Source organism: Mauremys mutica, chromosome 12 (assembly GCF_020497125.1).
Source record: "Mauremys mutica isolate MM-2020 ecotype Southern chromosome 12, ASM2049712v1, whole genome shotgun sequence".
Taxonomy (NCBI): Eukaryota; Metazoa; Chordata; order Testudines; family Geoemydidae; genus Mauremys; species Mauremys mutica.
In genome coordinates this window covers 9,131,842-9,145,364 of record NC_059083.1, presented here as the reverse complement: position 1 = coordinate 9,145,364, position 13,523 = coordinate 9,131,842, and the positions used below count along the sequence as shown (strand labels likewise).

The 13,523-nt window shown below is 53.6% G+C and overlaps 1 pseudogene; it reads right to left on the bottom strand.

Moving 5' to 3' along the window:
- Window positions 1–2,526: 2,526 nt before the first annotated feature.
- On the bottom strand, window positions 2,527–11,633 carry LOC123345625 (annotated as a pseudogene).
- Between the last annotated feature and the right edge of the window lie 1,890 nt (window positions 11,634–13,523).

Genomic DNA, 13,523 nt, shown 5'->3' with positions numbered 1-13,523 from the left:
GTGTGAAAAATCGGGACCCGGGGTGGGGGGTAATAGGAGCCTATATAAGAAAAAGCCCCAAGTATCGGGACTGTCCCTATAAAATCAGGACATCTGGTCACCCTACCAGTGCCCCCCCGGGAGATTGATACCGCACACCCTGCAGTGACTGAAGCAGTGACCTTTCCTCTGGGGCATCCTTCTTTCTGGAAGTCTTTGAGATTCCCTCCTCCCTTGGGCGGGGGAGGAGCAAAGGGACCTGCTCTGAAGAGTCCCTATAAGGAGCTGGGATTGTCCAGTGCAGCTGGGGGCACGTACGATACCAGCCCACGTGCACCATCACCCCACCCTCATCTCATCCTGTCGATGGGTGTCAAACGGCTGCCTGGGCTGCGCTTGATCAGATCCAGCTTCCCATGGTCCCAACATCACCATGGGCGGCAAGTTATATACCCACATGGTGCCCGGGGGCCCAGCTCCACCAATGTTGGGGGCCGGGTCTCCCATCTGGTCTCCCCCCCCGCGCCTCCCTCGAGTGTCCCCCAACCCCCCCCTTGCTGGCCCCGTGCACGTCCCTGGCCCCAGAAGGAGCAGAGCATCCCTCCCTCTTCCCTGCAGCTCCATGGTGCCTCCCTGCAGCAACTGCTGCCGTAGGGTCCTAGTGCCGCCCACCTCACTGCCAGGGCAGACTGACTCTGAACCTCCCCTTCCCCCTCAGACCTTTCCCTTTTCCGGCAGGCCCCTCTACCCAGGGGCGGCTCTATGGTTTTTGCTGCCCCAAGCATGGCAGTCAGGCGGCTTCCGATGGCACGCCTGCGGGCGGTCCGCTGGCCACGCGGATTCGGCGGCATGCCTGCTGGAGGTCCGCCAGTGCCGCGCCTTCAGCATCCCTGCCACTGAATTACCGCCAAAGCTGCGGGACTGGTGGACCTCCTGCAGGCATGCCACCCTCACAACAACCGGCAGGCCGCCCCCCACGGCTTGCGGCCCTTGGCACGAGCCTGCTGGTGCTTGGAGCCACCCCTACGTAGAAAACAAAATGATAATACTTTCTAGAGCCGGGGTTCTCACAAATTTTTGGCCGCCTCAGAATGCAGCTCTGACAATACTTAACTAACTGTAGGAAAAACAAACAAATAAATTACATGTGCATATTTACACTGGGGCTTTTTGCAGATTCAATAAGAAATAAGGAGGCACAGTTGTGTTTACTCTTTAGTGGACCTAAAAACAAACAAGTGCTTTGCACATTCTGGTCTTTTTTGTTGTTCTTTTGCTTTTTTGGTAAGAGGTGGATGGCTGTACAATACATTTAGTTTAGAATTATAAGTGCTTTACATAACAGAAGTCCAAATAATAATGAAAGAATGTATCTGCCAATGTCCAAAATTTCTTTCACAGACAAAAAGACCAATCTAAAATATGACCAGTAATAATAAAGATAATAGTAACAACAAAATCTGAGCTGTTGCTGTTGTCTTTTGAGCTTGGTTTTTGCATCATTTAACAGCTTGCACCTCTGAAACTCACCGTGGTAATTTTATGGGTCATCTTAATTATCACTTCAAAAGGGTTTTTTTCTCTCCTGCTGATGATAGCTCATCTCAATTGATTAGACTCTTCCTGTTGGTATGCATACTTCCACCTTTTCATGTTCTCTGTATGTATAAATATCTCCTGTCTGTGTGTTCCATTCTGTGCATCCAAAGAAGTGAGCTGTAGCTCACGAAAGCTCATGCTGAAATACATTTGTTAGTCTCTAAGGTGCCACAAATACTCCAGTTCTTTTTTTGTGGTAATTTTGTTCAACTTCCCCTGCATGAGTGCTATAGGGACACTGCACTACATACATTTCAATGTGATGAATTTCTCTCTTACAAACAGCGCACACTGCAACTTGCTCAGAAAGGGAATCGGACGGCTTCAGAAACACAAGAAACTGCCTTTCCCCCTGGTGCTGAACTGTTCATTTTTCTTTCTAGATTTTCCTTTTTTAGCAGACTGTCCCAGAGGAGCCACTTGCTATCACATTCAAGGTCTGTCATAGGTTTATTTCCCACTTTGAACTTTAGCGTCCACAAGATGGGGACCTGCATGGGCTCCTCTAAACTGAAATCCTAGTTTAGATCTGGTAAAAGCTGCCACCAGCTAGAAATTCCAGTGTCTAGCACATTCCCTGTTCCCCCAAACTTTCCCTGGGGAACACAGATCCCAACTTCCTTGGATCTTAACACAAAGGGAAATAAACCATTCCGCCCACCTCCTTCCCCCTCCCCTAGTCGCTGGGAGAGATCACCTTGATTCAAACTCCTTGAATCAAAACAAAGAGGGATTCACTTTTCCCCCCTCTCCCCTTCCTCTGAAAATCCAAACAAGGGAAGAAATCAATCAGGTTCCAAAAAGAAAAGGATTTTATTAAAAGAAAGAAAGTACACTCTCTCTGTAACACCAGGATGGAAAAATTTACAGGGTCTAACTTATAAAACTGGAGAGACTTCCCGCCCCCATCTCCTTTCTCAGAATAATCAAAGTAACAGCAAACAGAAATAAAGAGATTTCTCCAGCAAACACACATTTGCAAATACAGAAATTAATTATAAGACTAATCCGCCTTTCTAATACTCACTATACTGAATAGAAGAAAATACTTCAGGGAACTTGGAGAGCTTGGAAATATGTCTGGCCCCTCTTAGATCCAAAGAGAGAACAAAGACCCAAACAAAGAACACAGACAAAGGCTTCCCTCCACAGAAATTTGAAATTATCTTGTCCCTTAATCGGTCCTCTGGTCAGGTGTTCATCAGGTTACTGAGCTTGTTAACCCTTTACAGGTAAAAGAGACCTTAACCCTTAACTATCTGCTTATGACAGGGTCATTTTCTGGCACTAGATTATTTGAAATACTTTCTGATCCCCGTTCACATTTTTAACTTTCACCTCCTCCCATGAACAATTGCAACCTACCCAAACACCACGCAGGGAGATGGCCAATAGCCGCTTACAGAGCTACAGTAACATGAGATGTAAACATAGTGATTAGCCAATGAATATACTTTGTGACTTGAAAGAAAACCACACCCGTGTAGTTTAGCTCTATTTAGAGGGGAGCGCGCATTATGATTTATGGCATTTACAAGGAACTTCAATACCTAACATCTCAGCGATTGTTTGACCACTTTGGAGGCTCTCGTGGCTGCAAAACAATCAGCTGGTGGCCACATTTCAGAAATGCTGTTCTGGAGTCCAAACTAGCAAGCAGGGCCAGCTCCAGACCCCAGCGAACCAAGTGTGCGCTTGGGGCGGTGTCCCGCGGAAGGGCGGCAGGCGGCTCCGGTGGACCTCCCGCAGACATGCCTGCGGAGGGTCCGCTGGTGCCTGCGGGAGGTCCACCAGAGCCGCAGGACCAGTGGACCCTCCGCAGGCACGTCTGCGGGAGGTCCACCAGAGCCGCGGGACCGGCGACCGCCAGAGCGCCCCCCACGGTATGCCACCGTGCTTGGGGCAGCGCAAATCCTAGAGCCGCCCCTGTCAGCAAGGCCTCCCCTTCCCTTACTTCCCCAGCGAGAGATCATAAGATCTCACCCTCTCAGCTGCAGAGAAAAGCTTGACAATGTGTCCCTGAGTGTAAAGGTTCAGAAGCAGAAGCACATACAAAGAATCCACAGTTTAAACTACACACACCTTGAGGGCCCCACTGCCTGATTGAGATCTTGAGCTTGGCCAGGCTGATAAATGGGGACACGGCTCATTCAAGAACAGTACGTGTGAGTTGTATCAGTGTCATTTCTAGGAGGCTTATTTTGAGCTCCTTCCAGTGCCGTCCCTTTTCCCATCACATACACCTCAGTTTGCTACAGATCCACCGTCTTTCCATGTAGCACCGTGAGCTGCTGACCCAATTCTCGTCATTCAGATACGCGCAGTCACCGCCTCCTCTTATCTGAAACCTGCAACACAGAAGCCGGGGAGCTGCAGTCAGGCAGAGCCCGGGCATTTCACACCCGTCACAGCCAGGGGAGCCTCTCCACAGTGCAGGCCTGAGTGCGGAGCAGCTACTCTCACAGCCCCTCAGGAGCAGAGCGGAGCAAATCGTTCATCGTTCAGCTCAGGGGCCAAACTGAAACACACACAACTGATTGTTTCTTGGTCTGTCCTACCCCTCCCCCCACACTGAAATGAAAACAATTCATTTCAGGTCAGAAGACACCCGAAAACAAAATGAAACACCAAGGAAAAAAAAATGACGTTGGTCAAAAGAAACATTTTATTTAACCCAAAACCAAGTTTTTCAGTTTTTCATTTCAGTTTTGGGTGTTTTTCACCTTTTGGGGTTTTTTAAAGAAATCGCTAAATTTCGAAAACAAAACATCAGTGCAAACCAGAAAGTCAAAACGTTTAGCTTGGAAACAGCCAAAACCAACCATTTCACCGTTTTAAAAATTCATCCGCCGCCCCCTCCCCCACTCCAAAATGCATTTTTCATTTGCTGGGGGGATAATATTGGCCTGACTCTATTCAGGACTCCCCCAACTGCACAAGCGACAGGCTCCAGGCCCAGCATCACCCTGGCAGACAGGGACCATTACACAGGGGGCAACAGAACAGGGAGGGGGGTGTAAGAAGATGGACTGGTCGCCATGAAGATGGGTGGATGTTTTGATCCCACTCCCAGCTCACTCCTGCCCAGCCTGGGTTAGGATGGGCCCCTGCAGGTCCAGACTCCCCAGAACAACCCAGCCAGGCTGCCCCGGGGCAGAGACTCCAGAGGCGTCTGCACGGCAGGGAGCAGCTGTAACCACCAGGTGGAAGAGCCAGATGGGGGCACCCTGGACAGTTTCCATCGTCTCGTCAGGACACACTGCACCGGGGAGGCTGGAGCGAAATGGCGGCAGCACAGGGACTGCAGCACAAACCCAGCAGCGCTGAGAGATGACATCAGCTCTTGCAGTGCCTCACGTTAGCGCTGGAGGCAGCACTTCAGACCTGGGTGAAGGGCAGGATCAAGGCAAACCTCCACATGGGGCTTCCCACGTTCCCACCCTAACTAGTGGCAGGGGTCACATACAGAATAGTCGTCTGCAAGGGGGGCAGCGCCACTCTGGATGCTGGGTGGGATCCCCTGTTGGCACCACCTAAGTCGAGCCTTGAGGTGGCAGCAGCGAGGACTCCCCACAAAGAGTCCGCTACTGGGATAGGCTTGGGAGTTGGGGGAGCCCCCCAGGGCAGCAAGTTTCAGAATTAACATCCCATTGAGATGTACGGGGCAGCTCCCCCTTCTGAGCTATTGGCTCAGGCTCTCTGCAGACTGAGGCAGGTGCTGCTGTGTTGGTTACACTCAGGTCACATTTCCCAACAACCACAAAGAGAAGACACTTTTCTTTGTATGTGACTCAACTGCAATCACATGACTCCAGGATCTGGGGCCCCAGAAATAGACTATAGTGCCCGGCCCCTAATCCAGCCCTGACTGGGCATATGAGTTCGCTTCCTAGATTTATACTGGGCACCTGAATGGCAGTGGCCTGTGACAGTTTTGGGGAATATAGACCTGCATCAACTCCTGGGTTCCTATTTGCTTTGTGACAGGTAATTTGATTGTGAATTAGTTTATCCATTTGCTAGCAGGGCCCTGGCACAGAGTGCTACATCTGGGAAGGTACAGCCGGGCCACCAGCAATGCAATGGGGCAGTGGGGGCTTTGCAGAACCGCTGACTGTTAGTGACCCTCTATGCTGAGCAGCCCACAGGGGGGCTGGAGAATGGAAAGTCCCCAGCAGGAGGGAGAGAATTTGAGAGACTGATTTTCAAAAGGGACCGGTCCTCTAACAAGAGGGGCAGATCATCACCAGAACTAGATGACTGAGCAGGGAAAGTGGGGGGCAGGAGGGATCTTGCCTCCTTAAAACACTCTGAGCAGAACCAAGATGACACTGAAAGAAGACACCTTGCATCCGAAGAAGTGGGTATTCACCCACGAAAGCTCATGCTCCAAAACGTCTGTTAGTCTATAAGGTGCCACAAGACTCTGCTGCTTTTACAGATCCAGACTAACACGGCTCCCCCTCTGATACTGAAAGAAGAAATTGCATTCAGGGGTTTCCTCTTCCATTGATCTAACTCTTGAGCTGTCCACTGGGAATGGGGGAAGAGAGTGTTTGAGAAGTTCCTTTGCGAAAGCAGGTGTTCCTTGTTTGTAACCGTCACGTGACCCTCCCAGAGTTCATCTGGAGTGGAGGGTGGAGCTCTAGGGACAGCATGGCCTCTAGGGAGGTTTGGGAGGGTTCAGCACTGGTTTTGGGTCCCACAGCAGCTGGACTGCAGGGTCCCACATCCTAAGGAGGGTACCAGACAGGGAGTCTGTACCCCAACAGTGTGCCACAGAGGCCTGAAGTAGGGACAGTGTCTGGCAGCTATTCAGACCCAGTGGAGCTGGAAGCAGGTGGGATCCAAAGGTTGGGTCCAATACAGCACAATGGGGACTGGCCTTGGGGAGCACTGACCCAGGGCCATAACAGCCTGATTTTTCAAAGTACTGAAATAACCCAGACCAGGGAAGTGGGGGGTCTCCATCCCCCGCTAGTGCCTGGCCTGTGTAAGAGCTTTATCAATCAGGAGGGGTTTTCACTTAAAGAAGTGGATTCTTTAGCTCCAATGGCAGAGGCTGATGCTTCTAGTGCTGAAGTCTCAGGGTTCAATCCCTGCTCTGGGCTCGAGCAGCGCTGGTTTTGTGATCCCACTTGGAGCCCACTGAAATCCACATGGGGTGTTGTCTGGGCAGCCATCACTACTGTGGGAAACCCAGGCGTCCAGCACCTGTGAACCGCAGGCTCCTTTAATGTCGGTGCCTTGTTGTGGATTCAGAGGCCTCACCAGCCGAGTCACTCAAACCCGCTGGCTGCAATTCCCAGCAGGACCCGCACCCACCATGCAGGGCTGGGCACGGCGAGGGCACCTCTGGCTATGGCGGGCTCTGTCTCTGGCCCAGCACCGCGCTGCGGGGAGGAGCCGAGAGTTCCAGGGACACACCGGCTCCCATCGGTCTCGGATACACGCAGGACGCGAACGGACCAGGGTCACGTCTGGTTGTTTCACTAGCACTGAATGGTGGATCTGCCTGAACTCAAACAGCTCAGACACCAAAAACCCCAAGCCCAGGGAATTAGTACAGAGGAGGAGAGAGACTCACGTGTGGTTGAATATGGTGCCATTGGTCCATTTCCAGGGCTGCCCCTGCTCCCTCCGGAGGCCGATCCAGTGGTCATGGGCATCCTTATGGCGCAGCAGAAAGGCCTTAAAGAAAGCCGAGGGAGAGCACGGATCAGCCTCAGATCTGGTGCTTCCCCTCCAGGCCCATGTGCTGCAGAGAATCCCAGTCACACATTGAGAGGCTCAATTTATTTTCAGAAGGACGCTGGATTTCCCCCTCCCTCTTGCAAAGCACAAGATCACCCAGGCAGTATTAACCCTCCCACCGCACACAGCAGCCCTGCCCCTGTGCTCCCAGTCACCTGCACCCCAAGTTCCCCTGGGCTGGGGGCAGCTGCTGGGTCTGAGCTCTCTGCAGAGATCTCTTCTCACAGAGCACCTGCCACTCACTACAGCAAGGTAGGAGGAGGAAGTGAGTCATGCTGAAGTGGGAGGGGTCAACGTGAGAGGATCCCCCCCCCCATCCTCAGCTGGCTGCTCCTTTCCCATCCCCAAACCAGGAGCGCTGCCTGTGTTCTCAGTCCCACTCCAGCAGCCAGGAGACGCCCAAGCCAGCCCTGCCCTAGAGAGGGGCTGTCTCCCTATCTTGGGACGGGGCAGCTGAGAATGGGCAATCCCTGTGATCACACACAGACACTAAGGCCCTGGGCCCAGCCAGGCCTGGCATTCAGGGGCTGGAAGTCCATTCGCTCTGGCCTTCCAGCACAAGAGGAGTCAGAGCTGCTCCTGGCCCTGCAGGGGCAGAGCCCAGGTCCTATTGCAGCAGCAGCCGTCACTGTGCCAAGGCCAGTGTATCGCAATGAGGGAGTCTCTCACCATTTCCTGCTCACTGTCAATCCCAGCCAAGGAGGCACCCGGTGCAGAGCAGCGGCTCTGGCTGTAGGTCCAGTTCCCTTCAGTCTCAGAAAAATAGTAGCATTTCCCTCGGTATCCCATCCAGCCGTCCGGGCATGCAGGACACAGATCAGCTGATGAAAGCTTAGATGCCTGCACTGAGAATGAGAAAGTAACATGTGGGGTAAGAGTTGCATCTAGAATTGGGCATTTGACTAGTACAAAAAATAATCGGTCAATTGACCAGTCGAATGTGTCAAAAAATGGTCGAATATTTTAAAATTTGAATTTATCAGAACAGTAACAAACAAGAGCAAGAGTTCATTGTCTCCAGGAGGTTTAGCTTTAGACACATACTTATGTCTAATTTTAAAAAAAGTGTACTTAACGGAGTTATTTTAATGCCTGTCTAGTTGGTGAATAACCAGAGGCAGAGTTATGAGATCATGGTGGGTCAGAGCCACAAAACCATTCTCAACCCTGCAAGAATCACTCCTGCTCATTTTCACCCTTCGGGGTATTTCCTGCTGTTTCCTTTTTGGGGTTCAGAGGAGTCTCACTCAAACCCCTCCAGACATTTTTGAGCACATCACTTTTTTTTGCACCACAGTAACTCGGTAGCTGGTTTTTAAGCCTTCCCATGTGGCTGGTGCTCAGGGAGGAACAGACACCCTAAGTCTGGAAGAGTTTGGAAATGTGGCAGCGGTGATCAAAATATGAGCATGGGCTCCCCTCACTCACAAGACATGTCTCACCCTGTAGCTTTAACTGTGCAGCGCACAGTAAGCCACACCCTCCCCTACAGAACTGAGCAGAGAAGTCAGTGACTAACAGCTGATGGCACAGGCTGTCTCTACCATCCATCTCCAGCTCAGAGGCCACATGTTCTGCAGAGCTCCCTGCACCTGTAGGAGTGTAACCAACCCTAAGCTCACAGATCCCACCTTACAGAGTGACAGCCAATGCTGCCCATTGCAACAGCCCGCCATTGCAGCAGGAGCCGGGATTCAAGGCCCATCTGTATCAGAGCAATTTGCACCAGTGTAATCACAGTGACGCAGTTCCATCAGGGCAAACCCTCCTGGAGATGTGCTGGAGGAGCACGGCTCACTCTGGTAACTCCTGCAGCGAACTGCACCCAGGCAAGCTCCTTTGTGCCCCAGTGCAGTGCGTCTACTGTAGCCGTTTGCACCAATTCAACTGGACTGAGGTCATGACATTGGCACAAAGGATTCCTAAAGCAGACAGACCCGGATTCAATACCCTCTGCCAGCTACTAAACCCTCCTGGGGTCCAGTTATCTGACCCCAGGGCAATAGATAAATCCAACCCCCCTGACCATCTTACAACACCCCCTGCCCCAGACTACTGGCAGATACAGCAGGGTTCATGTTCACCGCATACCCTCTGCACTAGCATGTGCAGTCTGTGCAGCCCGGGGGAGTGAATGGTGCTCAGGGACCCTTCATGGCCAAGACCAGCGATTGGTGGGTTTCAATGCAGCGTTGATGGAGGGGTCTATACTGAATTTTACAGCTCATTTGAATAATACGGCAGCACCGGCCACCCAGCCACCGGCATGACCTGAAGATGCAGGAAGGCCAGGCTGGTAACCTCAGAGCAACACAGTGCAGGCAAAGGGCTCATTGCTGCTCTGCGCCCTGTCCCATGGGACACCCTGGTAAGTCACTGCTTCATGGCACATGGTAAAGGTGACTCTGGCCCAAAGTGCTCAGAGCTGGACTGGGGGGAGCTAATGTCAGTCAGATCGTCCAACACAGAGAGCGCCCAGGTGTCGGGGTCTGGGGGGAGCAGGAGGAGGGTCGTGGAGGAACATCCCCCAGGAATCCTCTGTCCCAGGGGCAGAAGCCAGACAGGCCGGGAGGAGAGACTGTGACTGTGGTGGCTCCAGGGGGAATGGGATGTGCAGAGAGGGGGATGGGAGGGCTGAGAACTCACCTGCCAGGACAATAACAGCGATGATGAGACCCAAGAACACAACTGCGAGGGCGACTGTGAGCACAACTTTCTTGTAGTTACATTTCTTGCCATTACGAGGAGGTTCTGAAACACAAAGACCCGTCAGCCTGGGCTGCAAGGACACGTCTCACCGACAGCACCAGGGCTGGAGCTGCCCTAGAACATGCCCCGTTCTGTCGATTGCTCCCGTCAGACGCTCTGGGAGAGGAGCCCGGAGGCTCAGGCAGGCTGGGGCTGGCAGAACAGTCCCTCCTTCCCCTCAGCCCAGTGCCCCCCGGGCACCCCCAGCCAGGCTGTCACGGGGCCTGGTGAGCTCAGGGGCACAGAGACAAGGACCCGCATGTTCTGGTGGCAGGAACTCAAGCTGCCCCCCCCATCCCCACCCCCGCTCTGCCCCTGCCGAGCGCTGGCTGGGCCCACACTGCCGAGTGCACCTGTCCCCGCACACTGGGGTCTCGCACTGGCCACACACAGCAGAAGGGGGGAGAAGGAACCAGGCAGAGCTGGGCCAGGGCTGTCCCAGGGGGTCTGACACACCCAGCCCAGGAGGCTCCTGCACAGCCCCATGGGCACCGCTGTGTGCGCCAGGCAGCAGCTGTGAGCCGGGATCGGAGCTCTGAGAGCCCCTGGGGGAGACCCAGTCCCTGCTGCCCACAGACAGGGGGTTGCTGGGCACTGGCTGCTGCCACTGAGAACATGGCCCCATGTGGGGCAGCCTCAGGGTCTCTCTCCAGCCTGGTCCCAGGCAGCGACGCCCCATTACCTGGCTCCTTGCCGGTCTCCTGGTGTCCATCGCCATCAACACGCAACTCCTGCAGCGGCACTTCACTCTCAGCAGCCCCAGGTGCTGGCCCCATTGTCTCTCAGCGACACTCAGGCTAGAGACGCTGCTGCAGGCGCTGGGCTGAGGTTGGCTCCTCTGTCTGACTGAGTCTGATCCGGCAGCCACGAAGCCAAGCCAGGGCGGAGGTCCTGGCCCTGGTCTCCTCCCTGCGCCGGACTCTGCAGCTGATCTGAAAGCCAAGACGGAACAAGCAGGACAGGTCAGAGGTGGGGGGGGGGGTTTGATTTGTGGTTTCTCATTCCCGGCCCAGCAGCCCAACGCTCTGCCAGAGATGATGCCACAATGATTACATAAGATAAGGACGGCCAGACTGGGTCAGACCAAAGGTCCATCCAGCCCAATATCCCATCTTCTGACAATGGCCAATGCCAGGTGCCCCACAGGGAATGAACAGAACAGGGAACCATCAAGTGATCCACCCCCATCGCCTACTATTCCCAGCTTCTGGCAAACAGAGGCTAAGGACACCATCCCTGCCCAACCTGGCTAACAGCCATTGATGGACCTGTCCTCCCTGAATTTATCTAGTTCTTTTTTGAACCCTGCTATAGTGTTGGCCTTCACAACATCCTCTGGCAAGGAGTTCCACAGGTTGAGCGGGCGTTGTGTGAAGAAATACTTTGTTTTAAACCTGCTGCCTATTAATTTCATTGGGTGACCCCTGGTTCTTGTTTACTCCTTCTCATAACACAACACTTCCTTATTTACTTTCTCCACATCAATCATGATTTTTACAGACCTCCATCATATCCCCCGTTAGTTGTCTCTTCTCCAAGCTGAAGAATCCCAGTCTTATTCATCTCTCCTCATAGGGAAGCCGTTCCATACCCCGATCAGTTTTGTTGCCCTTTTTTGAATTTTTTAGAATTCCAGTAGATCTTTTTGAGATGGGGCAACCACATCTGCACACAGAATTCAAGGTGTGGGTGTACCATGGGTTTATATAGAGGCAATACATTTTCTGTCTTATTATCTATCCCTTTCTTAACAATTCCCAACATTCTGTTCACTTTTTTGATTGCACATTGAGTGGATGTTTTCAGAGAACTATCCACGACCTGAAACCCCATTGGCCCCTCCAACCCCAAAGAGCGTCAGAGATCTGATCTGCTGTGGAACCCACCCATCAGCATCTATCCCCCCCCCCATGACAAAGTTGGAATTTTCTGTAATTTTCATGAATCCTACGTCTACCTCAGTTTCCCTCTGCACTCAGACCTGTTACCCAGTGGAGGGAAAGGGGTTAAGTCTTCTCTTGGGGGCACTACAGCACACAAGGTGTGGGTGTCGCCTTGATGTCTGGGCTGCAGCAAACAGGGTCATTAAGGAATTGGTTGAAAGGGACCCAGATCAACAAGGGGCCCAAAGAGACAATGGAAAACCCCCCACTGACCAAAACACTGACACCTAAAAACCAAGGAGCACAAGGAGGTTTTCCTCCCACATCTCTGCAGGGAACCTGAGCGCAGACCAGCTTGAGGACAAAAGGACTGAGACCTGCCCAGCAGAGGAGAAAGTGTGAGCTCCTGGAGCAAGCTGGCTGCTCTCTCCCTCCACTCACAAAGGAGTCAGAGCCTGAGATGGAACCACTACAGCTTGGCCACTGGTTTACTCTGGTCCCACCTTTCTGTGGCTCTGCTAAGCTAAGGACTTCGCTGTGTGCCAGACGAATAACAAACCCAGCTGTTGTGAAAACGCTGCTTTAGTCACTGCAAATACTGGCTGGGGCACTGGTCCCTGAAGCCAGTAAAAGTCTCTGAGCAGGAGCCTGTGTCAGTGTGACCCAGAAGGGCTGGAGCCCAGGGGCTCAAGCTAGGAGGCAGTGAGACCCCTTGCGGGTCTGGCACCCTCCAAGAGCCTGGGTAAAAGCTGGGGTGCAGCTCCCATCCTGTGGATCTGTGACACCACCTCGCCCATGCAGGGCCATCCCCAGGCATACGCAGCACACAGCAGCTGAGTGGGGACTACATTGCCCCAAATGTCATGGTGCCCATGGCAGCTGCGTGCTGCATACGCGGCAGCCCCAGCCCCGTTGACCAGCCCTATGCCCTGGCCACATCCCCCCCCCCCCCCCCCACGGGCTGCGCCCACTGCAGGGGTTAGGGCCGTCCCGGGGGGGGGGGGGACTCCCTCCACCCCACCTCTTACCCTCCCCCCCTGCTCTGCCCCCAGCCCGCCCCCATTCCACCTCTTCCCCCAGCGACCCCACACTCCCTGGCAGCAGCGCGAAGCGGAGCAACCCGGCCCCAGCCCGCTCCACTTCGCCAGGCACCGCGCTGCTTAGCGTCCCTCCGCCAGAGGGAGGGGAGAGAACGTAGCAAGTTAGAAAAAGAAAAGGGGACGCGGCGCAACTGCAAGGCGGCGAGCGCTGGGGGTGAAGCTGCTCCTGCCAAGAGCGGGCTGGGGGGGTGGCTGTTAAAGTCGGGAGCTGGGAGTCACCTGACCTGGACTAATTTATTCACGGATGCGGGATCCGATTGGTCACACCCACCCCAGACGCTCCCGGGCAGCGCTCCAGATCTTGTAAATTAAGCCGGTGTGTCCTCACAATGTGCCTCGCAATGTGTCCTCACAATGTGTCCGCACTTGGTCCCTGGCAGCCTCCTGCCAGCGGCGGCACGAGGCAGGAGAGCGACTGGGGAGCCCAATGGCGCTGGCGGCTGTTGCAGCCAGGGGCTCT